Source organism: Silene latifolia, chromosome Y, assembly GCF_048544455.1.
Source record: "Silene latifolia isolate original U9 population chromosome Y, ASM4854445v1, whole genome shotgun sequence".
NCBI classification, from domain to species: domain Eukaryota; kingdom Viridiplantae; phylum Streptophyta; class Magnoliopsida; order Caryophyllales; family Caryophyllaceae; genus Silene; species Silene latifolia.
In genome coordinates, this window is record NC_133538.1 from 293,552,348 (window position 1) to 293,578,240 (window position 25,893).

The window sequence follows — 25,893 nt, forward strand, 5'->3', positions numbered from 1 at the left end:
GGCACATTATAAAATTCCTAGTTAAACTCCTTACGGAACCATCGATTGGCGCCATGAGTAATTAACATAATAATGTAGAAGTCAAACAACTGAAATTACAATTGAGTATTAATGGTTATATGATTCACAATAACAACAAAATTACTTCCATATCACACATATGTTTAACATTTTAGCAACCATACCATTCAATTGTATCCATCAACTCAGTATAATTCATTTTCAGCAAAATAAAAGATATCGCATAAACAACTTAAACATGTACATATACCATCATATAACTTGTAAAACATTATCTATGACAAAAGATTAGCAAGGTGAACAAGTTCTCTGGTTTGCACGGTTTGAACAAATAGGCAACTCGCGGCTCAATTAAACGTAACTATAACGACTATCATTTAAACATACGCATAACATGTGAATCATCAAAGGGTAATCTCATTATAATTCATAGCGACGGTTCGAGAATATATTTCAAATATCGTAACTATATCGTAACTATATCAAACTATATTTCAAATATCGTGACAATTGCAACAATCACCTTAGCATTTCATGACAATACAACTATGAACATATCCAATAAGGAGCAACAACACTATATTATTATCATATCATAAGTTTAGGTTCAACTGAAATAAATTAATGCAATGAAAGTAATAAGTATAAGTATAGGCACACAGACTCACATAAAAGACATTAGAACTCAGATGACATCCTACATGTGTGAACATTTAGACATACTCATTACTACCATCCATGTGTAAACATTTGAACATAATTATTATAAATATTCATGCGAGTATATTAGAACAATCAAGTTAACATTTAACGCCACCAACTTTACCAAGATATGACAATATAGTTTTATATTTATATATATCCGACCACTATACAAATATGATGAACACACCAGAGATATTATAACATGCCAAGCATAAAATATGCAAACAACTGGACTCGTATAAAATATTTCACCCTCGATTAAGAATCAAATTAAGCTATTCAATTTCACTCATACTATCATGCCAACAATGTTATAAACTAAACTTTAATTTTTTTTTATCACTAGTTAAGATACATAACCAATGAATATGTGTGCTACTATCATCATATAAGGACACTATAATTTCACATTAATAAGGCTCATGAAATAATCGAACAACTGCATGAAAACTCAACATAGCATTCACATTTTAAAAGTTATGATTCACGTTGTAACTTCCAAAAAAATCACGAATAAATAACCGTTCAGCGAAAACTTGAGTTATATTACTTTTTATAACATACAGAGAGTTAATAATTCGTGAGAAAAAGAATGAGGTCCAAAGCTCAAGAATTAAATTTTAAAAGGATTTTAAAACTCAGTTGGTCCAAACAAGTATGTGACAGCAATTGGTCCGAAACTTGGGTCAGTTTGCAAAACTTACCATTTAATATAGAGACATCAAGAATTTTCGAGGCTTATCAATTTGAAAACATATGCGAATCTTCTGAACGATGGAGTTGGAATTATGCAAAAATTATTAATACAATTTAAATGAGGATTTTTACAAAATCGTTGGTCGAAACATCACTGCACAGGAACTTGCTGACCACAGCCCACTAAAATATTTATTACTCCTAATCCATATATCCTATAAGCATGAAACCAACACCAAATGAACTAAATCACGAGGCTATCTCTCATAAAATTTTCATCCATAGGCAATAAACAGAAAAGAAATGGCAGTAAGGTCAATTAAAGAGTAAAATCAAACAAAACGAGTTTCAGCACTAGGTCATTCTTTACTATGTTACAAGCTCTTATGAACATACTATGTATACTAACCCATCCCAACTTAAATCTCACACTTTGTACTTACGTAAAAATCTATCCCATAGAATCCCTTCACATCTCGATCTACTCCTTACATCTAAATCACGATTGCTATGACTATTAACAAGCAATTAAATAGTGTTTCTGATTACTATCACAATACTATACTAGCATGGCTTCGGGATCACATAACCGCATATCACTAGACATAATAGCACTATCAACACGTCATTCACATCCATCCAGATAAATATCATCAATTCGCAATTATTTCACGCTCACGATTACCACAATCCAACACTTCATTGATTATCAATCTGAACACGAAAATTTATTTCTCATCTCCACAACATCATATGATCACGTCATCATTCATACAAAATACTTACCGTGACGTTGTCCTGCAGAATGGTTAGAATATATGGGTCTCAAGGTATACATCAACTCGATTATATCCAAGGTTTTCCTTCTAACTACCCCATTCACTCAATTTTCTCTCGGGTTACCTGGTTCAAAACTGAGAGGGCAAAAGAGCACGTATTAAGGACGCCTTCTTAACCGCACTGTGAGCTCCTAACAGTTTATTCCCAGGGGTTCATTTTATTTAGACACATCCTACGTTCATTGGGTTCATTGGTTTAGGCCTGAGGATCGTTCGCTCTGATACCACTTTGTAACACGCCGATTTATGAAGGAGCCTTTAGCAAGACATTCCCTAATAAACCGGACTGTTACCATCTCGGTTTCCCGAGGTAGTGAATAACAAATTAAACTCCAAGGCAAAATATATAATTACTTTAACTTAATTATTACAAAACCTCTTTTACATCAAATTACAAGGAACTAACATAAATGAAAGTGAAAGTCTTCTAAATGATGATCTAGCTACTAAGTCTTCTCGATCCGGTGTCTCACGCCCATCAAGCTCCCACCTATCTCATAAACCTGTCAAGCCTGCTCCCCAATATTTGGATCGTCACAGGTGTTCACGAATACACAGGGTCAACCACGAGGTTGAGTAGGGAATACAATGAAACAACAAAATATGATATGCATGCTCCTCCGTCACCACCATCTCCATCTCAACTCATATCTCATAACCGGAACACCCGACCATACCGATCCCCGGTGAGACTATATATCGACCGTAGCCGATCCGCATTTCGCTTGTTGAGGACACCAGGGCAAGTCTGCAGAACCCGCCCTTTGGGCCTTATCACAACATCATCTTCACCACACCACATCACCACAACATCCTCCATCTCCAATGCATATGAATGCTCAAAAGAAATTAATGCAACACAATATATATATATCTTTGAACTGATCAATCATAAAATCATGCGGTTGCAAATGTTGTGATAACATACTCAATACGATCAATTGATCAATCACCTTCCAGTATATGAATCATAACGTAAATCAACAGCCACGAAGCAAGTCAACGTTCACAGTTTGGTCATACGAAACACAAACAAGTCAACACAATTCAACATCAACGATAATAAGTCAAGTGTATTTCCCTACCTTTTCGCAATCCAAGCACACACAAGCAATCACTTATGATCCTTCACTTATCCATCACCTACATAACATAATTATGTATAATTACCATCTACTCAGTCAATTAATCATGCACATAACCTAGACTCATCATAACTTAATAGGAATATCAATTTAAAGAACAAACACGACTTTTCCTGATTTTCCTGCTCATGGCAGACTCGGTATAAAATGAATAACTAATTACAGAAAATTCGAATTGATGCAAGGCCAATTGAATTGGAACCCCATGAGTCTTAGCTACAATTTATATCTAACGTGTTTTTCTCAAAATCCAAACTTTTCAAGGGTTTTCAGACTGATTTCCAAAAACTGACAGAAACCGTCGCATAAAAAGTATTGATTCATAAAACGAGTTTGACAAATGATTCTTAAGTAAAACCAACGCCTAACTCATATAAACTCTTTAAATTAAATATATGAAAAAGACCCAGCACCAATTCAATATCTAAATTATGTTTTAGAAGTAATCTTTCAACCTCTACTGATTTGCGGACTTTTTAGATAGACGTTCACAAATAATTTCTTCAGGAAAACCTACACTGTGAAATGCTACCAATTTTCACTGGCATAAACTAGGCTTGGAATAAATATGAGTCTCTTCTTTAACTTTTTGCATCCCACGGCTTTAAGATAGGTAAAACACTCAAATAACACAGACCAACGAATCTGTAAATTGCTGTAACTATTCCATTCATTTATCTCATACAATTTATAATCAAAAACCCCCAAACCAATTCTAGGGTTACGAAAATTATCCCAATACTACTATAATTATGCTAATAATTGAATAAAGAGGTAATAGGATAGTCTACTTACGAAATAGGATGAGAATAGGCTGAGAAATCGCCTCGCAATTCCTCACGCGGCTCCCTTCACACACGGCTCCCTCTTCTCTCTTTTCTCTCTTTTCTCATGGTTAAAATGAATATGGTGATAGGGAGATTAGGGTTTGGTTAGATGGGTTATACATATAGGATAGGTGCTATTAAGACGATACGGGCCTAGCCTAGTTAGATTAATTAAAACCCGAGTCACATAATTACCCGAGTCACAAATACACTACACGACCCAGCTGGTAACTCGGCCTAATATAATATCATATTAAAATACCGGGTATTACAGAAAGCTTTGGCTATGGTGGTGGCAACACCAAACTTGGAAGTGCAACAACAACAACAACCTTCTATGGGACCATCAACACCTTCTACTCCGGTAATTAATCAACTTTTGCATTATCCGGAGGTAACTTTTATTTCCGATACCCATAGAAATACCTTTGTCAAGTTTGCTATGAAATCTATTCAATCCACCAAATTCATATGTAAAGATGCCTTGGAAAAATTGGGTGTTCTTGAACAAACAAAAGCCCTTTTCAAAGCCATGGGGTTGGAGAAATTGTTTGAAACAAAGGAATTGACATACCCCTCCCTTATCTTGGAATTCTTAAGTTCTTTAAAAGTCACCAAAGTTGAGAATAGAGAAAATCTCGAGTTTCGTCTAGCTAATGTTAGTAGACGCATTACCTTTACGGAATTGGGTGAAATTTTGGGTCTTAGTGATGAATCAAGTTATCTTAAGCATTATGGAAAGTATGACCCCGAGCCTCTTTGGGAGGCAATCTCCGGGAAGAAATTTGAGGATTTTCATGCATGTCGTGCTCTTTTGGTCCATCATCCGGGCATAAGAGTATGGCACAAGGTTGTGGGAAATACCATAATTGCTAGGAAAGACACCAATCATTTCACAAGACTTGACTTTATTCTCCTTGAATCGGCTTTGAATATCGGAAGAATTCATACCAAGCCTTACAATTATTTGAGGCTCTTGGTATAAAGATGGCTTAATGTTGATAATGGGAAGAAGGGCACAACCGTTATTGTCAATGGCGGCCTAGTCACACTCCTAGCCAAGCACTTTGATCCTAATTTCAATGAGGATAAGAAGTACAAAGCAAAGGAAGGTGGCCATCTTATTGATATGCATATTATGATTCACAAGTTCAAGTGGGTTGCTCATACCCCCCTTGACATTAAATATGGATGGTTAACTAGTGAAGCTAGATCGTTCACCTTGCCCTCGAAGATTTGTCGCCTAAGCGTCCACCGGACCAATTATCTACTTCCCCTTTCCGAAGAAGCCGAGTATATCATTCAACAACAAAAGGGTGATCTTGAAGCTCCCTCCTCTTCCATTGTCATACCACCTTACCCCTTTGAGTATGAAGAGTTCAAACCGGAAGGAATTGAAATTGGGAAAGACTATGTGACTCTCCTCATGCAAGCAATGCACAAGCAAGCCCATGAAGATCGGAAAAATGCGTATTTGGCTCAATATCCACCCCTCCTACATCTAGCTAGGCAAGGACTCATTGATCCATCTTGTCCTTTGCCTAGTTGGGCGGATAGAGAAGTCTTATTTCCGGGTGCATCTAGGGACGTGGTGGGAGACAATGAGGTTGTTGGAAATGATGAAGAAGTTGATGATAATATTGAGGAAGAGGCAAGTGAAGAAGAAAGGGATGGTTAAGAGGAAGATGAGGAAGAAAGTGAAGAAGCAAATGACAAGGAAAGTGGCAATGTGACCACTTCTCATGAGGGAAGTGGTGATGATGATAGCATGATGGAAGACTAGCAAGCCTTGGAGACTCCTACACTCCCATGGTTTGTGTCTTGTCTCTTTGTATTTTATTTCATTTTGATCATTGTTGGAGTAGTCCTCGCAACATCAAAGGACTCACACCTCGGTACCATTGAGGTATTCTTATTTTATTGTTCCCATTTGTAAAATCCAAAATGACAAACTAGTTTCATGCATAAGCATAGTGTATGCATGAACTATACCCATCCTTGAACATTAGCAATAGTGTCTCACTCGGTTTGGGGAAGTTAATGCATACACAACGGGAGGTAATCTAAATTATCCTCTCCGTCATAACAAAAACCATGCATCATGTAGTGTAACTTAGTGTAGAATTGCATTTAGTGTAGAAATCATGCATCATCTTTGCATAATTTCCATCATTTTGGCCATTGAGGACAATGCCCATATTAGTGTGGGGATGGGAATTCTAACATTTAACTATTATTTCAAAAATCATAAAAATTGAAAAAATTGAAAACCCAAAAACAAGTTCATTTCCTTTGTATATATTGTTTTGTATATATTGTGTTTGTTTTATCCTTGTTCACATTGATTGACTACGCCACATCCGAGACATGAGGATATTGAAGACCGCATGGTATGATCTTTCCAATCTCCTTTTTCCTCTTTATGTTAATGACTATGTGGCTTTATTTTGATTGATGCGGTACAACAATGTGAACTTAGGACTTGCATTTAGATTGTTTGTCATATTAGTTGGTAGAATCATATGCATTAGGATGTTTATATGGTAGTTGCATCATGGCATGTAGTTTGCATGTTAGAAAAATTTTGCGAAACCGTCTACTTGGGAAGCTTGACAAGTGTATATAGGCCCTAGTAGATGCTTTTTCTTCTTAAGACTTTGCTTGTTAGAATACTTGTAAAACACCCTAGGATGTGTCATGCTAGTATCCTTTGACCCATGGTTTAAGGCCGAGTCAAGAGTACCTTGTGGTGCGATAACTCCTTGGCTACCGTTTATTCCAAGGTGACCCTTGAAACCATGCATACAACCATCATCCATGTTCTACCACATTTTTGTCATCAAAGGGAATGGGCACAAAAAGAAATCAATTTGAGTTCAATGAAATGAAAAGTGAAAGAAAGTTTGCAAAAATGCATCAAATGAAAAGAGGAGCAAAAATAGAACTCCTAAGCTTCAAATACAAGTCACCCTCGTTACTAATTGGGGTGACTTTGAAAATGTTCAAAAGAAAATGCAAAAAGTTGAAAGTTGTCAAGTGTTGAAATGCCAAAAATCAAAAGAAATGGCAAAAAGAAAGTGTTCTCAAATGTTATATGCCACAAGAAATTGGGGGGAAAAACAAAAACAAAAGCAAACTCCCAAAATGAAACTCAAATACTATCGATCCCTTTATCCATCATATCCATTTTTGTGCATGGTAGAGAGGGGACGACCCTTCTTCTTGTCTAGGCAAGAGGGGGAATTCCGCGATCCTCCAGTGTTTCTAACGCCATAGGGAGTCTACTCTTGACAAAAGCATTTAACGATTGAGGACAAAGGTACCCTAGCTTGACACATTTTGGAGGTGATTTATTGGTATCCTTCTAGGCTTAGTAGTTTGAACAAATTGCATCTATGAAGGATTGTGTACCCTTGAATTGCTTCCCTTGTAGATAATTTCCGCTACTTAGATGAGGAAAGTGGCTATTCTTTTGTAGATGCATCCATTATGTGTTTTTGTGTGCTTTAATGTTTGGATGTGTCGCCATTTTGGCAAGACCCACCTTGCCTTGCAAGAAGGCATCCTACCTCATGGTTGTCTTGTTGTGAGTTGAAGGGGCGGAGTGAGACCCGCTAATTGTCTCATATCGGCTATATTATTAGGATAGGTTAGTATTGGTCCTAGTCTTTGTCACCTGTTTACTCGGGACGAGCAAAGGTTCGGTTTGGGGATATTTGATGTGACCATAATTGGCGCATATTTAGCCCCCGAATTAGCCTTGTTTCCATGCTTTTTAGTGCTTATTTGGGTCATTTCTTATCTTTAGTTCTTTGTTTTGCATATTCTTTGAGATTTTGATCCCTTGGTAGGAAAGGAGTAAGAATCTTGCATTTTCATGGCAAAACGAGACTAAATTGATCGAATTCAATGACCAAGCATCAAGGAGAGACAAGATTAGAAGGCCTTTGTACATATCATAGTAGAAGAGCAATGTTGAGGAAAGATCCTTGAGTCCCCAAGGAAATCCCCAAGGAATTTATGAAGAAAAGGGAAGAAAAAGAAGAAGTTACTATGCTGACTGACAATCCGAGCGGATTGCCAGCAATCCGTCCGTCTGCACAATCCGAGCGTCCCTTGCCGAGAATCCGCTCGGATTCCCCTCAACAATCCGTCCGGATTCCCAGAATCCGCTCGGATTCCATCGCCCAAATCCGGCCGTCCCGACCTTATTCCGCCCGGATTTCTTCACAAAGACGGATTGCCTTCTTCAAGCTACGAAAAGAGAAGCCCTTCTCTCAGAAAATATCGGGTCCTCCTTGCTCAACTTAAAAAGTGTAATTACTAGTTTAGCCCTTAGTTAACCCTAATGCATCCTCCCTAATTTTCACTATAAATACCCCATTAGGCTAATTAGAGGAGCATGTTCTTCTTATCAATAATTAGTGTAGTTAATATCAATCAAAACTCTCTTTAATATTGTAATCAAGTATTAATCAAGTTTTAATCCAAGTTTTAGTTCTTTAATCTCTCTTTTGTTCATCCTTTATTTTGGGTAATTGAAGATTATTTGGGTTATTATTGGGAGATTGACAACCTCTCAATCTAGCATTCAAGTACTTCTATTATTCTTGCTTTATTATTGGAATCATTAGTAGGTATAATCTCTTAATCCCTTTTTAATTATTGTTAATTACTTTCATTTATTCATCATGTTTCATATTGTTAGTATGATTGACAACCTTGCTAGCATGATCAACATGATAATGAGTGAGTAGTCTCTTAGCTAGGGTTAATGGGTGATTAGGGGAAACCAACATGGGGAATGATTCATGCTTAAATTAATATGCTTTCATGCTTTATTTGCTTGCTTGTTTTGATCTCAACTCATGCACATGTTATACTTGATGAAATGCTAAGCCTATGAATCCTTGCATTTACTATCATCTCCTATCTTTTCAATGAGACTTGTAAGACATAACCCAACTCGAGTCTCATTAGACCATGCATGTTGTTGAGTAGGGAAGATTAAGTCGACTTGTAGGTGTTGTACAATCTAATCGATTCGGCTCCGGGACCCAAACTTTCCTAGGATCGTAAGATATAACCCAACTCAACCCATCGCAACAATAATTGCTTGCTTATAATTTGAGAACATGTTTGTATGATCATATCCCATGATTCCCCTATGATCCCATGACACCCTAGTGCCTTTAATCAATTGTTTACACCCCTTTTTATTCATCTTGCTTGTTTATTTTCATTGTTATTCTAGTTTAGTAACCTTTTACATCAACCCAATTTGTGACACCCCTTAGACACCGCTAGTTACAATAGAAATCTCATTTCAACTCCCGTCCCTTGGGATCCGACCTTTACTTGCCTCTTTACTAATTGTAGAGTTGCTTGTTAAGCTATAAATTGTGTTTTGATTCGACCGTGACCAACGACCACATCTATTTATTTGTGAATACGAAACGGACTGATCAATGGTCCTCTCCGTCTGGCCATCAGTCGCAGGATGAAATGTTGTACTCATCTTCAAGGTAGTTCCCATAGATTGCAACTCTCTCCAAAACCGTGAGATAAACCTCTAATCTCTGTCAGACACTATATCTTTAGGCACCCCATGTAATCTCACCTCATTCTTCCGATAAGCCATAGATAACTGTGCCTTAGTCCATGTATCTTTCATTGGCACAAAGTGAGCTGACTTAGTCAGTCGATCCACTATAACCCATATTATGTTGTTACCCTGTTTACTCTTTGGTAAACCCATGATAAAATCCATAGAAATGGACTCCCACTTCCACCCAGGTACCTCAAGAAACTGAATTTTACCTTGTGGTCAACGTTGCTCCCCTTTCACTCTCTGACATGTCAAACAACGAGCCACGAACTCAGCTGTTTCTTTCTTCATCCCAGGCCACCAGAAAGTCTTCTTCAAATCCTTGTATAGCTTGTCACCGCCTGGATGTACTGAGTATGGTTTGCAATGTGCCTCTGTCATGATCATCTTTTTCAGCTCCTCATCATTAAGAACACACCACCTCCCATCGAACCTCAGACTACCATCTATATGTATAGATTATCTAGACACTGTCCCTTTCCCTACTCTAGCTGTCCACTCCACAATCTTGGGATCCAACTCCTGTTTACTGCGAATATCATCATAAGGATCAGGCTGCACTGTCAAATCTCCCATAGCATCCCCTTTCTGGATCATATGTATCCCGAAATTCCCCACCTCATCTCTCAGTCTTATCAAAGATATAGCTGTGTACAAATAATGCACACTCTTACTCCTCAAAGCATCTGCAACCACATTGGCTTTCCCTTCATGGTAGATAATGTCTATGTCATAATCGCCAATCAACTCCATCCACCTTCTCTGTCTCATGTTCAACTCCTTTTGAGTGAAGATGTACTTGAGACTCTTGTGATCTGAAAATACCTTAAAGGTCGCCCCATATAGGTAATGCCTACAAATCTTAAGAGCAAACACAACTGCACCCAACTCTAGGTCATGAGTAGGGTAGTTCTCCTCATAAGGCTTCAATTGCCTAGAAGCATAGGCAATCACTTTCCTATTCTGCCTCAACACATAACCCAACCCATTCTTTGAAGCATCTATATACACCTCAAAGTTCTCACTACCTTCAGGCAATGCTAAGATTTGAGCTGTGGTCAAACGCTCCTTTAATGTTTGGATACCGTCTCACAATTTTCATCCCAGCGAAACCTGTTCTCTTTCCTCATCAAAGTTGTCATAGATCTAGCAGTCTTGGAGAAATCCTTAACGAACCGTCGATAATACCCCGCTAAACCTAAGAAACTCTTGATCTCAGCTACATTCTTTGGTGCTTCCCACTTGGTAACTGCTTCAATCTTTGCAGGATCCATAGCTACCCCTTTCTGTGAAATCACATGCCCCAGAAAAGCAACTTCCTCCAACCAGAACTCATACTTGGACAACTTTGCATACAACTAATTCTCCCTCAAGGTCTGTAACACAATCCTCAGATGCTCCGCATGCTCCTCCTTAGTCTTAGAAAGGACTAAGATGTCATCTATGAAAACCACCACAAACATGTCCAAGAACTGACTGAAGACCCGGTTCATCAAATCCATAAACATAGCTGGTGCATTAGATAACCAAAACACGACACCATATACTCATAATGACCATACCTCGACGTGAAAGCTATCTTTGGTATGTCCTCCTCTCTAATCTTCACCTTGTGGTAACCCGACATCAAATCAATCTTAGAAAAAACTGCTGCACCACTCAACTGATCAAACAAATCATCTATGCTTGGCAAAGGATACTTGTTCTTCACTGTCACTCTATTCAGCTCCCTATAATCTATGCACAACCTCAAGCTCCCATCTTTCTTCTTCACAAACAAAGCTGGTGCTCCTCACGGTGCCACACTAGGTCTAATGTATCCCCTCTCAATCAGATCATCCAGCTGCTTCCTAAGCTCCTCCAACTCCTTAGGACCCATCCGGTACGGTGCCTTAGAGATTGGCCCCGTCTGCGGTTTCAGCTCAACACTGAAATCTATCTCCCTCTTTGGTGGCAACCCTGGAATCTCCTCTGGAAAGACATATGGAAACTGCCCCACAACTGGTATCTGCTCAACTATTGGACTCTCCACTCTGTGATGCCTCACATGGCACAAGATCAACGGGCACCCTTTCCTCAGATAGGAAATCAAGGTCATTGATGCAATCAACTTAACTTTGGGTTTGACAACAAACCCACGATAAGACACGCTACTCCCCTTAGGACCTCTCAAAGAAACTTTCTTTTGATGACAATCTATCTTAGCTTTCTACTTTCCTAACCAATCCATCCCGAATATCATCTCAAACCCATCTAAAGGAAACTCCAACAAATCTACAGGTTGGTCAACTTGCCCAACTATCATGGACACACCCCTATACAACCTCCCACAAGATACTTACTCCCCCGAAGGTATAAAAACTTCCTCTCTTACAAACTCAAACTCACTCAAACCCAACCTTTTAACATGACTCAATGATACAAACGACTGTGACGCTCCTGAATCAAACAAAACAAATGTATAAACACCATTAACAAGAAATGTACCAGTGATAACATGAGCGTCGTCCTCACCTGCTTTTTTTTCCATCATAAAGAGCTTGCCACTAGTCTTGACCCACCTCCTAAAGATACTATTTGAGGTAGCAGAAGCTTAGCACCCGACCCCTGGTTGTTGTTGGTGTTCGTAGCTGGTTTCTGATAAGAATTACCGCCATTGCGGTTGCCCCCACCGTTGTTCTGACCTCCCATGTTGTTCCATGACCCAGCCGATCTGTTACTTACATAACTCTGTGCAGGACCCTATGAAAAGCTCCCCTGTAACGATCTCTAGAAACCCCCACTCACCGCACTAGTGCACTCGTGTCTCTTGTGGCCTACACCGCCACAGTTAAAACAGGTCATTCCCCAGCTACTGCTACCACTCCCACGCCCACGCCCATATGAAGCCCCAGCACTAAACCCTGAACCAGATGAATATCCTCTCGCCTGAGTGTGGTTACCCTTCTTAGAGTTGGATTGACCACCACCCTTGCTCTCAGCCTTCCTCTTCTCAGCACCCCTCTCCTTGGTCATCTCCGCCAACCTCTCAGCCCTCCCAGCTCTCTCATAGACTTCCTTAACATCTGTAAGGACTCCCACCGGTAGCTTTTCCATAATCTTGAGAGTCAAGCCCTTCTCAAACCTCAAATCTAGAATCTCCTCACTCAGCCCCATATCCTCAGCGTATCTGGACTTCTCATTAAACTTATGGTAATACTTAGTCACCGTCATATCAGATGTCATCTTAAACTCATTGAACTCCTCCCTCGGCTTACTCCTCACATGTTCTGGCACAAACTCACGTCTCATGGCTCTCCTGAACTCATCCCAAGGTATTGCAGGTAGTCCCTGCTTCATATACATCTCCCTAGCACCCACCTTGACCTTATCCCAGCACTCACCTGCAGCTTCCCTCAAGTAGAACGCAGCTTGTTCCCCTTTCAACTCATCCGGGCAATGCACCAACTCCAGGATATCCTCCATCTCTCTGTGCCAATTATCCAGAAGAATTGGCGCCCCGGTTCCCTTATACTCTTTCGGACTGAACCTAGATATGTGGATATTGATCTTGGAGTGATCAACCTCCTTATCCTTCCCACTCTCTTCAAAGCTTCCGTAAGAGCATCTTGGTGCTCCAACATCTTTACTATGTCGTCAACCATCATACTCTTAGCTCTAGCATACAAGGCGGTTTTCTTTGGCGGCATCTTGTAACTATATAGAAAAAGGTAGACATAAACACTCATACTATAACCCAAAACATGCATACAACTTGTATAAAATCCACTCGATCGAGTTCCAAAACCTACTCGATCGAGTTGAGGCTACTCGATCAAGTGCCCCACCTACTCGATCGAGTGCCTCGACTCCAGAACCTGATCAGAACACTGCTAAAAAACACACTCGATCGAGCTGACCCCACTCGATCGAGTGCCCCTACTTAGTCGATCAAGTGCCCAAAATCTCGCTTCTGCCTAGAAAACATAAACTACCCACTCGATCGAGTCAGACCCACTCGATCGAGCCATGCTGATTCGTAGACACTACCCGCATGTTTATCTTTCTTTCCCAACTATACATTACAACCTTTATATTATTAACATAACAACAACAACAACAACAACGATTCATATGTATAAACGCAGCTCTTTATATACTCAACATAATAACTTTGCTTCATAGCACTAATATGCCACATTATTAAACAAACAACATGCCTTCATCCAATCATACAAGTCACATATCGATCAACATTTACTTCATACCTCCTATCCTCCACATTTACACATACACCGTTCCACACCACACGTTAATATATAGATACACAAACCAGAAGATAACGCATACGATCCCGACACGTACCCCATCTGACCGGTTCAAAATTGTAGGGCAAGTTCGCGACTTTAGGACGTCTCCCAAGCCTTTGCATTAGCTCCTTCAACTTATACCCCGGGTTCATCTTAATTGACTTCCTATGTTCATTAGATTCATTGGTTAAAGGTTTCAGGATCGTCGCTCTAATACCACTTTGTGACACCCCCATACTCCAAGTGCCTTACCAGGACCACTTAGGTATAGGAACGTTACCATCTCTGTTACCCGAGGCAATGATAATCATAAGAGAATAAAGAAACGTACTTTAAAAGTAAATATAGTTTCAGTGATTACATGAGTCAAACCAAAACTGTTAAATAAAATACAACCAAACCAAAACTGTCTGCTAACAAAACTGAATAACTAAAGGACATCGTCTGACACAGCGGAAGACTTTTCTAACTGCAAGTGATGACTCATCCTAGCTAGCCCATATGCATCATATCAAACCTGCTCAATAACTGCTCACCATCCCCGAATGGATCATCACGGTTTTTAAAACAATTAAACGGGGTCAGTACTAATTACACAATACAAATCATAGTAAAACAAATGCCAAACAGCTCAATCGTAACATTCAACCTCAGTCTTCATAATCAATGTCCACACAACTAACTACACACTAAAGTGTGTAGTCCCACTAGAGTACCCATCGCAAGAGATACTCCACACCGCCAGTGGGGGACTGCACCCGTTTCCACCTAAGCCCCGCTCATCTCCATCGAGCGATAAACCCATGTTCCTTAATGTGCACATCCCTTCTGTGGCGGATTCCACAGAAGGCGAATCAAGGGCGTGGAGCCACTCCCGCAAGTGACTCCACTCAGCCAGGGACGCACTCCAAAGACCACAGACAGATACAACAACAATCAACGATATTAATCAACAATCGTCACAACCACCAACAATATACTTTAACAATAATCACAATGAAACCACCAAACACATCATGTAATTAATACTGAGTAGGGAAACCCTACCTGGAAAGCATTCACAGAATCAGACGATCTAGCAGCTGTCTCAAAACCTCTCTTCTACGAACCCTCCTCCTATATATACATTCATACAATTACTACTACAACAATACAAACCATAAAAACCCCCGATTCCCAAAATTAGGGTTTCACCAACATTAACCAATTGCTATAAAAATGATACGTAGAACTTACCCTTGACGCAAAGATCTCAACGGTATAAAGAACAAAGGAAACCGACACCTCTAGCTCCGGGATTTGCTAATAATGCGGAAGAACAATGCAACGTAACTTGAAATCTCTCTTAATAGTGAATTTGGTTTTGTAAAAGTGTTTAAAGAAGATGACGAAACTTGTTATATATTAATCCGCGTTATTAACAAAACCCGTCAAATAACACCCGTAACCCGACTTACTCGATCGAGTAAGTCTCGTACTCGATCGAGTGCCACTTACTTGATCGAGTGCCAAGGCTACTCGATCGAGTACCCTACAGGCAGACTACTGTTTCGTATACCAAACATACTTACTCGACAGAGTAAGCCCCACTCGATAGAGTACCCAGAGACTCATAAAACCATAGTATTATAGTTTCTGAGTTTGTAAATAGCTTATTAGATTTACTATTTTAGGAAGGCCATACTAGGATTTTATATTTTTGCTTTGCATTTGTTTTATATGTTTGCATGCATAGCCAAATCGCCATAACTACACATGCATATTATTTTATCGAGTCATCGACCGTGTCAATTAGAATTATCATAGTTCACCGGTTAGTTCACTTAAAACGTGATAGATAACAATTGACAAGACCTCTCACTAAATATTAATTCAGAATTAGCCTTACCAAGTAGTAGAACCATGAATCCCAATTTCATAAGCAAGTAGGCTCGGCTCACCGGGGTGCTAAACTTGTTACGTTGGGTAAGTGGGTAGTAAATTTTTATTACATCAAAATTTGGATTGAGCTCAACGAAAGTATTCGTGACAGTAGTCGCATGTATTCCGGGCTAAAGATAAATATTAAAGTAATTTTATCAACCGAGATTTCTAAAAGTAGAATCGATTAAAGAGTTAATCCACCGAGTTATATTAATTAGGGATGAATTGGCTCACCGTGCCCGAATTGATATGAATTTGGATGTCGGGATCATTTATAATAGTTGGGTAGAGGTCACTATATAAAAACTTAAAACTTATTTAAAGTGTTTACAAGTATGATTAAAATGACAAATGTTAATATTTCCTTTAACTCCATTTTGTAGTTTTTTCAATGGATCATATCAATCCAACAACACTTATTACCATTGAGTCTTGTCATAACTTATATGACGATATTTGCACCAACAACAACTTCGATACAACTAGAGAGCTTCATTTTGGGATCTGTTCCGACGGAATCCTTAATTTCATTACTTCCTCCAGACCTCTTACTATGACTAGATCTTTTGTGAATGTGTCTCGGGATGACCATCTCGCTAAATCTATGGGATCCTTATCTTTAGAAGAAAGGGATGCTGAAACTAGTGGGAGTCGTAGCAACCAAGCTCTTGCAACTAAAGGGAAATGGTTAAAAAGGAAGGGAAACAAAGGTAGAAATTTAAACAATGGAAACAAGATGGCTAGTGGGACAACCAAAGGAGCCAAAGTTGATGATGAATGTCATTATTGTCATGGCATGGGACATTGGATGAGGAATTGCCCCATATATTTGGGAAATATTAGGGATGGACTTGTTATTCCACTCGGTAAAATTCCTTCTGAAATTTATGTTACTGATGTAAATTTTACTTCTACCACAACGTGGGTATTAAATACCGTTTGCGGTTCTCACCTTTGTAATCATTTACAGGGGCTAAGAAACGTGGAAAAGCCGAGCAAGGGTGATGTTGATCTCCGACTTGGGAATGGAGCTAGAGTAGCGGCCACATCCAAGGGAACTTATGTGCTTGTTTTGTCAAATGGATTTGAGTTGTATTTGCATAATTGTTTTTATGTACCTTCTCTTTCTAAGAACATTTTTTCAATTGCTATATTAGACATAGAGGGCTTTAATTTTGCCACTAAAAATAATTGTTGTATTATTTCTAGAAATGACTTGGTCATAGGCCGAGGCTCTTCTATAAATGGCATCTATGTTCTAGAGACTTCAAATCCAATAAAAGACATCTGTAACATACAATCCAAGAGACTCAAGTCAAGTAATCCAAATAAATCGTACATTTGGCATTGTTGATTAGGTCATATTAACGAGTCGCATTAAAAGATTGGTTTCAACGAATGTTATTAGACCATTTGATTTTCAATCCTATGGTATATGCGAATCTTGCCTCCTAGGCAAACTGACTCGTAATCCTTTTAGTGGTAAAGGGACTCGAGATAGTGAACTACTGGGCCTTATACATACCGATGTATGTAGACCAATGACTATCACCGGTAGAAGTAATTATGACTACTTCATTACCTTCACCGATGATTTAAGTAGATATGGGTATATCTACTTATGATGTACAAGAGTGAAGCTTTTGAGAAATTTAAAGAATTTCAAAATGAAGTAGAAAACCAATTGAACATGAAGATAAAAGCACTACGATCCGATCGTGGTGGAGAGTATCTTAGTAATGAATTTGATTCACACTTGAAAGGTTGTGGCATTGTGTCATAACTCACTCCACCCGATATACCACAACTTAATGGTGTTGCTGAGAGGAGAAATCGAACCCTACTAGATATGGTTCGATCTATGATGAGTCAAACCGAGTTACCCGTCTCATTTTGGGGATTTTCAATTCAAACTGCAATCAAATCATTGAACAATAGTCCGACCAAGGCAACCGAAGAGACTCCATATGAGATATGGAAAGGAAGGGTTCCTAATATATCCTATATGAAGATTTGGGGATGTGATGCTTATGTCAAAGTAACGACATACAACAAGCTAGCCCCACGATCCGAAAGTGCATCTTTGTAGGTTACCCCATTACCTCCCGAACCGATTGCTTCTAAAAATCTCATGATAACAAAGTGTTTGGTCCTAGTGAGGCTGTCTTCCTAGAAAATGACTTTATTTCTAAAAGACAGAGTGGGAGAAATTTTGAACTTGATGAAGTTCAAGAGCCACAAACCGAAGTAGAGGCGCAAGAAGACGTTCCTTCGTCTTCTAATTCGGTTGTTATTACTCAACCGAGGAGGTCAGATCGAGTTTCTCGCCCTCCTGATAGCTATGTTAGACTTATCCAAGAGTATGGGAGTCTTGATATGTTACTTCTAGAAAGTGATGAACCCGCCACCTACGAAGCTGCAATCTCTAGTCCCAATTCAGGTTTATGGCTTGAAGCCATGAAATCCGAAATGAGTTCTATGCATGAAAATCAAGTTTGGAACTTGGTGGATTTGCCTGAAGGAGCAAGACGTCTTCAATTCAAACGGATCTTTAAGGTAAAGAATGGAATAGAAGGACATGATGATGTCTACAAGGCTAGGCTAGTGGCAAAAGGTTTTACCCAAGTTCATGGTCTTCACTATGACGAAAACTTTGCCCCCGTAGCCATGCTGAGATCCATTTGGATACTGTTAGCGATCGCCGCATTTTATGACTATGAAATATGGCAAATGGATGTCAAGACCGCCGTTCTAAATGGGCATTTAGAAGAGGGGGTGTATATGATGCAACCTGAAGGTTTTGTAGATCCTAATAATCCTAACAAAGTATGCATCAAGAAGTTGGAATCATCGATTTAATCATGTTATAAAAGAAAATGGTTTTACTCGAAGTGTTGAGGAACCGTGTTTATACATGAAGTTCAGTGGGAGCAATGTTGTGTTCCTTATATTATATGTGGATGACATACTACTTATTGGAAATGACATTCCAATGTTATCCTCCGTGAAGGAGTGGTTGGGAAATCATTTCCAAATGAAGGATTTAGGAGAAGCACAACGCATATTAGGTATCCGGATCTATAGAGATAGACCCAAAAGGATATTGGCATTAAGTCAAGAATCTTATATTGACATGGTTCTTCGACGCTTCAATATGGACCAGTCTAAGAGAGGCTTAATGCCCATGAATAGTGGGATAATTTTGAGCAAGTCTCAATCACCCACCGAGCCCGAAGATGTTGAACGCTTGAAGTTGGTTCCTTATGCTTCTGCTGTTTGATCAATCATGTATGCCATGATATGCACTCGTCCAGATGTCTTGTATGCTTTAAGCATGACAATTAGATATCAAGATAATCCTGGTGAGATTCACTGGATAGCTGTTAAGAACATTCTCAAGTACTTACGAAGGACTAAGGATTCTATCTTAGTATTTGGAGGAGACTCCGAGCTATGTGTTAAGGGTTACAGAGACTCGAGCTTTCAAACAGATAGAGATGACATGAAATCACAAGGTGGATTTGAATACATGCTCAATGGTGGTGTCGTAAGCTCAAGAAGCTTCAAGGAAGCTGTGATTGCGGATTCTACTACGGAGGCTAAGTACGTTGCAGCATCAGAAGTTGCCAAGGAAGCTGTGTGGATTAGGCAATTAATGGAAGGGCTAAAGGTAGTTCCTACCGCCAAAGATCCCATTACTCTCTATTGTGACAACAATGGAACAATCTTCTAAGCTAGAGAGCCAAAGTCTAGTAATAGATCTAGACATGTACTCAGAAAATTTCATATTATTAGAGATATTATTGAAAGAAAGGAAATTGCGATTTGTAAGGTTGGGACGGATGATAACTTAGCTGATCCGCACACCAAGCCTTTATCGCAGACTAAACACGATGGACATGTTGTTTCCATGGGGCTTAAACGTATGCCAAATTTGTGCTAGATTATTTGATATGAAAAAAAATGTTGTTTTATTTGTTCATATATGATAGTCGCATTTGTCTTTTAAATTTTTATTACTTTGCCACATCCAAATGGGTTGTTAAGACATTTTTGAACCCCATTAAAGTGAACTAGATTGACATAGTAATCGCCCATAGTTACTTACATGAGGTGACATCTCGAAGTAACTAGAGTCTGATGCGATTGATGGCAAGTTCAATTGCCATAGAGTCATGAGAGATGACTAGTTGATCACATAGGCAGACTATATGGGACACTCTATCGGGCTTATGACCGCTTATAGAGTTCTGGAAAATTTTATAGCCTGGTCGTCGAGAGCGCTACTATAGTATTTGTATGAGTCGATTCTTTGACTAAATGTTATTCGCCTATGATGGCACAACTTCAAAGTAACTTTGGTTTGCGTTCAATGACCTTCGTAATTGGGGTCAAATGGGCACATTTTGGGTTATAATGAGTTGTGGCTATGTGAAGGGAAAAGTGCAATAGGAATTGTCCACCCCTAGTCAGGGTTATCTTATATCTCAAGGCCACTCGAGGAGTAATGAACGGGAAATGCTTGGCCACACTCGGAAGGTATCTACGGTAGATAATTCTGGTCAAACAGTTATTCTCCAGATCGAGGAAACCACTCGCGATATGATCAAATGCAAGTACGACTTACAAGACACCTTGCATTGAGAGGGAGATAGTAATAGGACAAGAGAATTGGTGACGTGCACTTGTCTCGGACAAGTGGGAGATTGTTGGAGTATGTGTCCTCGACAAGAATGCGATCACATGTTTAAATCTCATGATAAGAATATATATAAGGGAAAGTAATTTTTATTGTCAACAAATCCACATTAATCGGTAATGGTTGGCTGACTAGAGTTTGACATTACTGTCGTATGACGGTGGTGATCAGTTGATCCCTTAAAGTCATACCTATAGGGTAACAATCTTAATTGATAAATTAATTATTGTATTATGATACAAGTTAATTAATCCTTTAAAATAGATGATGTTTTTATTATTGTTTATGAAACAATTATAATTAGAATGAATAATGTGTTATAATTACAAGGTGTTGTGAATTATAATTAATGGTCCATTTTAAGTATGTGCAACCATGTATTTTTTATTATGTCATTGCATGTGATTTATTTTATGTAATGATTTTAAATAAGCTAAAAATGCATTAACATGTCACAAATGTCACAAATTACAATTGACAAAATCACAAACTTAAAATGGAATCCCATTTTACATAAGGGAACTGCTTTTTCCCTTAAGTGGGGGACAATTGTGCTTTAGGCTTAAATGCTTAAGACAACCCTATTTAGCATGGTTCAGGGATTAGTCACTTTAGGTTGTCTTGTGAAGAACAATTGAGAGAAAATATAAGCAAGGATTGGCCTTGCTTTTGCAACCTACCCGACCCCCTTCTCCACACTTTACCATAAGAATTATTTTCTTTTGGTAAACTCATTCTTATGCCATTTTCTCATTTTAAGTTCTCTAAAATTGTTTTGAGAGGGAAAATAACAACATCATTACAATACTAATATTAAGATCCAATTACTAGTAGTAGCAATAAAATTATATTAGTTATTTAAAGGAACGTTTACAAATTTCTAGTAACAAAATTAGTTTATGTATTAAGAGGGATTACCTTGGTATAATCCCTTAAGGAGTAGACCCTACCATTGGATCTAGGGTTTTTCTCTTGGAGCACTTGTATTTTACTTAAGAAGACTAATTTGGAAGGAGTCCAACTAGTATATCCATTTCGGCCACCAATGTAAGAATAATTGATTTCTTCTCTTTTATTCATTTGTTATGCATGCATAAGATCTAGATTAGTTTATGACTAAACTAAATTTCATTAAATTATTAGTAGTGTCTAATACGAGATTAATTAATCTTTCACAAAGTACTCCCTAACCACAACAGAGAATTGATGTGACCATAATTTAAGCATATTTAGTCCCCGAATTAGCCTTGTTCCCATGCTTTTTAGTGCATATTTGGGTCATTTATTGTCTTTAGTCCTTTGTTTTGCATATTCTTTGAGATTTTGATCCCTTGATAGGAAAGGAGTGCAAACCTTGCATTTTGATGGCAAAATGGAGCTAAATTGATTGAATTCAATGACCAAGCATCAAAGAGAAGACAAGACTAGAAGGCCTTTATACATACTATAGTAGATGGGCAATGATGAGAAAAGATCCTTGCATCCCCGAGAAAATCCTCAAGGATTTTATGAAGAGAAAGGAAGAAAGGAAGAAGCTGACAGAGAATCCGAGTGGATTGACCACAATCCGCCCGTCCAGCACAAGCAATCCAAGCGTCTTCCTCAGCTGGACGCCCGTCCAGAACCACCACAATCCGCCCGTCCACCCCACGAATCCGCTCATCCAAAACACCCACAATCCGCCCGTCCCGTGCCATGGACGCTCGGATTGTGTGACAGCTAATCCGTCTTCTACTTGTTCAATGAAGGATGCGCATATTTTTCAAAGACCGGCGAAAAGGAGACCTGAGTCTCTCTTGAGACCAGCGATTCCTCAAGGACTTAATCGTCATTTAAGCCCATAGTAAACACTAATTTATGTACCTAATCCCCACTATAAATACCCCATTAGTCTAATTTGGTTATCATGGTCTTCTTAGCAATCTCTAGTGTAGTTTATATCAATCAAATCTCTCTTTAATCTTGTAATCAAATTTTAATCAAGTCTTAATACAAATCTCATTTCCTTAATCTCTCTTTGGATCATCTTTCATTTTGGGTAATTGAAGATTATTTGGGTTATTATTGGGAGATTGACAACCTTCCAATCAATCATCAAGTACTTCTATTATTCTTTGCTTTATTATTATTGCAATCATTAGTAGGTATAATTCTCTTAATCTCTTTTTAATTATTGTTAATTATCTTCATTTATTCATCATGTTTTACTTTGTTGGTATGATTGACAACCTTGCTAGCATGTTCAACATGATAATGAGTGAGTAGTTTCCTTAGCTAGGGTTAATGGGTAATTAGGGGAAACCAATATGGGGGATTATTCATGCTTAAATTAATATGTTTTTATAGTTTATTTGCTTACTTGTTGTGATCTCAACTTATGCACATGTTATGTTTGATGAAATGCGAACCTATGAATCCTTGCATTTTTTACCCATCACCTATCTTTTCAATGAGACTTGTAAGACATAAACCAACTCGAGTCTCATTAGACCATGCATATAGTTGAGTAGGTAAGATTAAGTCGACTTGTAGGTGTTGTACAATCTAATCGATTCGGCTCCGGGACTCAAACTTTCCTAGGATTGTAAGTTATAAACCAACTCGATCCATCACAACAATAATTGCTTGCTTATAATTTGAGAATATATTTGTATGATCAATTCCCATGAATCCCCTATGACCCCATGACACCCTAGTGCCTTTTATCAATTGTTTACATCCCTTTTTAATCATCTTGCTTGTTTACTTTTATTGCTATTTAGTTTAGTGATCTTCTACTTCAAACCCCAAATTGTGACACCCCTAGACACCACTAGTTGCAATTGAAAATCTCATCTCAATTCCCGTCCCTTGGGATCCGACCTTTACTTGCCTCTTTACTAATTGTAGAGTTGTTTGTGGAGTTATAAATTATGTTTTGGTCTAGGTGCTCATAACGACAAGTACCGAAAACTAAACCTCCAAGTGAGTCCGACCAAAAATTGCGCCGTTGCCGGGGCGGTGTTAACTTGATTTAGATTTTCTTAAATTGTTATTAGTTGTGTCTTTCTTTGCCTTGGGGAAGTAAAGCTCTTCTAGGTTTGTTCTAATTTTTTTCGAGTTGTTTGATATTTTGCATGCCTAGAAGATCACAAGGTAACTTGTTACCCTTTGATCACGAAATTGAAAGGACTTTGACAAACAATAGAAGACTTGCTAGGAGAACTTTGAGAGGTATTGGTGAGGTTGTAGATATTCAACCAAACACTATTGAGTTCATCAACCCTTTTGCAAGAGAAGGTGAGGAGAACCCAACACAAAATCCAACACAAAATCAACCCACAATGCCTAAATTTTCATCAGATTCCGTACCAACCGAGGAGAACCTACCCAATGGTACTCCCACACCACAACACTTAACCGGAAATTTCATTGCCAAATCCGTATTTATCCAATTAGTCGAAAGAAGCCAATTTGGGGGGATGCCTAGTGAAGACCCTCACTCTCACATGGAGACTTTTTGTGACTATTGTGATGCGATTTCTCAAACCGGTGTAACTCAAGACCAAATTCGATGGGTCTTATTTCCTTTTTCTCTATTTGGCACCGCAAAACAATGGTTGAAAAGCCTTGATAAGGCTACTCTCGGAATTGACTCTTGGAAGAAATTGGCTCCAGCTTTCTACAAAAAGTTCTACCCACCGGAAAAGACTAACATGCTAAGAGCTCAAATTACGGGCTTTAAGCAAAGAGATGAAGAATCCTTGTATGAAGCTTGGGAGCGATTCAAAGGAATTTGTCGCTCATGTCCTCATCATGGACTTAGCGAGTGGTTCTTGGTACAACAATTTTGGAATGGTCTTTATAAAGACTCAAGAAACATTCTCAACATGGGATCAAATGGAATGTTCACCGAAGTTGACGACAATCAAACTTGGAACAAGATTGAGGAAATGGCGGTCCATAATTCACAATATAGTAGACCTCGCAAGGCTACTAGAGGAGGAAAGCCTGAATTGGACTCTATTACTCAATTGGGTTCTCAACTTACTGCTCATATTGATACCATCAATTTGAATTTCGAAAAAGCTATGGCTAGACTTGAAGAAGCCTCAAAATCACCAAAGCACCATGTCAATGCCATGACGGCATCTTCATCAATCCCAAGTGGGATATGTGAGAATTGTGGAACTTTGGGACATGACCAAAGTGAATGTAGGGGAACAAATGAACAAGTGAATGCTTTTCAAGCATACAAGAGTGGTACCTCTTATTCAAATTATTACAATGAAAACACCAAATTCCACCCAAATCTCTCATACAAAAGCCAAAATGTTCAAAACCCTCAACCAACAAACACCCCACCTCCCATGAGAAACCAAAATCAAAGACCCTTTTACAACCAAAACCAAGGTTACCAAAATCAAACTCCATACAATCAACAAAATGACCAAGGTTTTGATGTTCAAAAAGCGGTTCTCCAAATGCAAAAGAATCAACAAGAGTTTTTCACTCAAATGCAAAAGGATAGTCAAGCAAAGGAAATCACTATCAACAACATCCTAGCCCACACCAAAATGTTGGAAACCCAATTGACTCAACTAGCATCTTCAATCTCACAAAGACAAAAGGGGCAATTACCACCTCAAAGTAATCCCCCGAGACATGAAACGGTTAGTGCCATTCACTTGAGAAGTGGTACGAGGTATGAAGCACCAAAGGAGCAAGTTGAGGATGAAGTTGTGGAAGCTAGTGACAAAGAAGAAGTTGTGCAAAACTCCAAGGATGGAGAACCATCAAAAGAAGAAGTTTTAAAGAAAAATGAAGATAAGGCCAAGGAGAAGGAACCCATTGTGATTAGACTTCCTTTTCCAAGTCGTCAAGCCAAGCCCAAATTTGATGACCAACTTGGAAAATTCATGGAGATTTTGAAGAATTTGGAAGTCTCGATTCCTTTCACGGAATTAATCAATCACGTGCCGGCCTATGCAAAGTACATGAAAGACATCCTTACGAAAAAGAAGTCGATCTGGAAGCTAGAGACTATCGCCTTCACTAAGGTGAGTAGTGCAATACTTCAAGGGAGTTCACCTCCAAAACTTAAAGATCCGGGAAGCTTCTCAATACCTCGTACCATTGGCGACACCACGATCAACAAAGCC

The 25,893-nt window shown here is 38.8% G+C and overlaps 1 non-coding gene across 1 annotated transcript; it reads right to left on the reverse strand.

The window, feature by feature from the left end:
* Positions 1-24,447: 24,447 nt before the first annotated feature.
* On the reverse strand, positions 24,448-24,554 carry LOC141636025 (small nucleolar RNA R71). The gene has a single exon (XR_012540669.1). It is a non-coding gene; the product is annotated as a small nucleolar RNA R71 (small nucleolar RNA).
* Between the last annotated feature and the right edge of the window lie 1,339 nt (positions 24,555-25,893).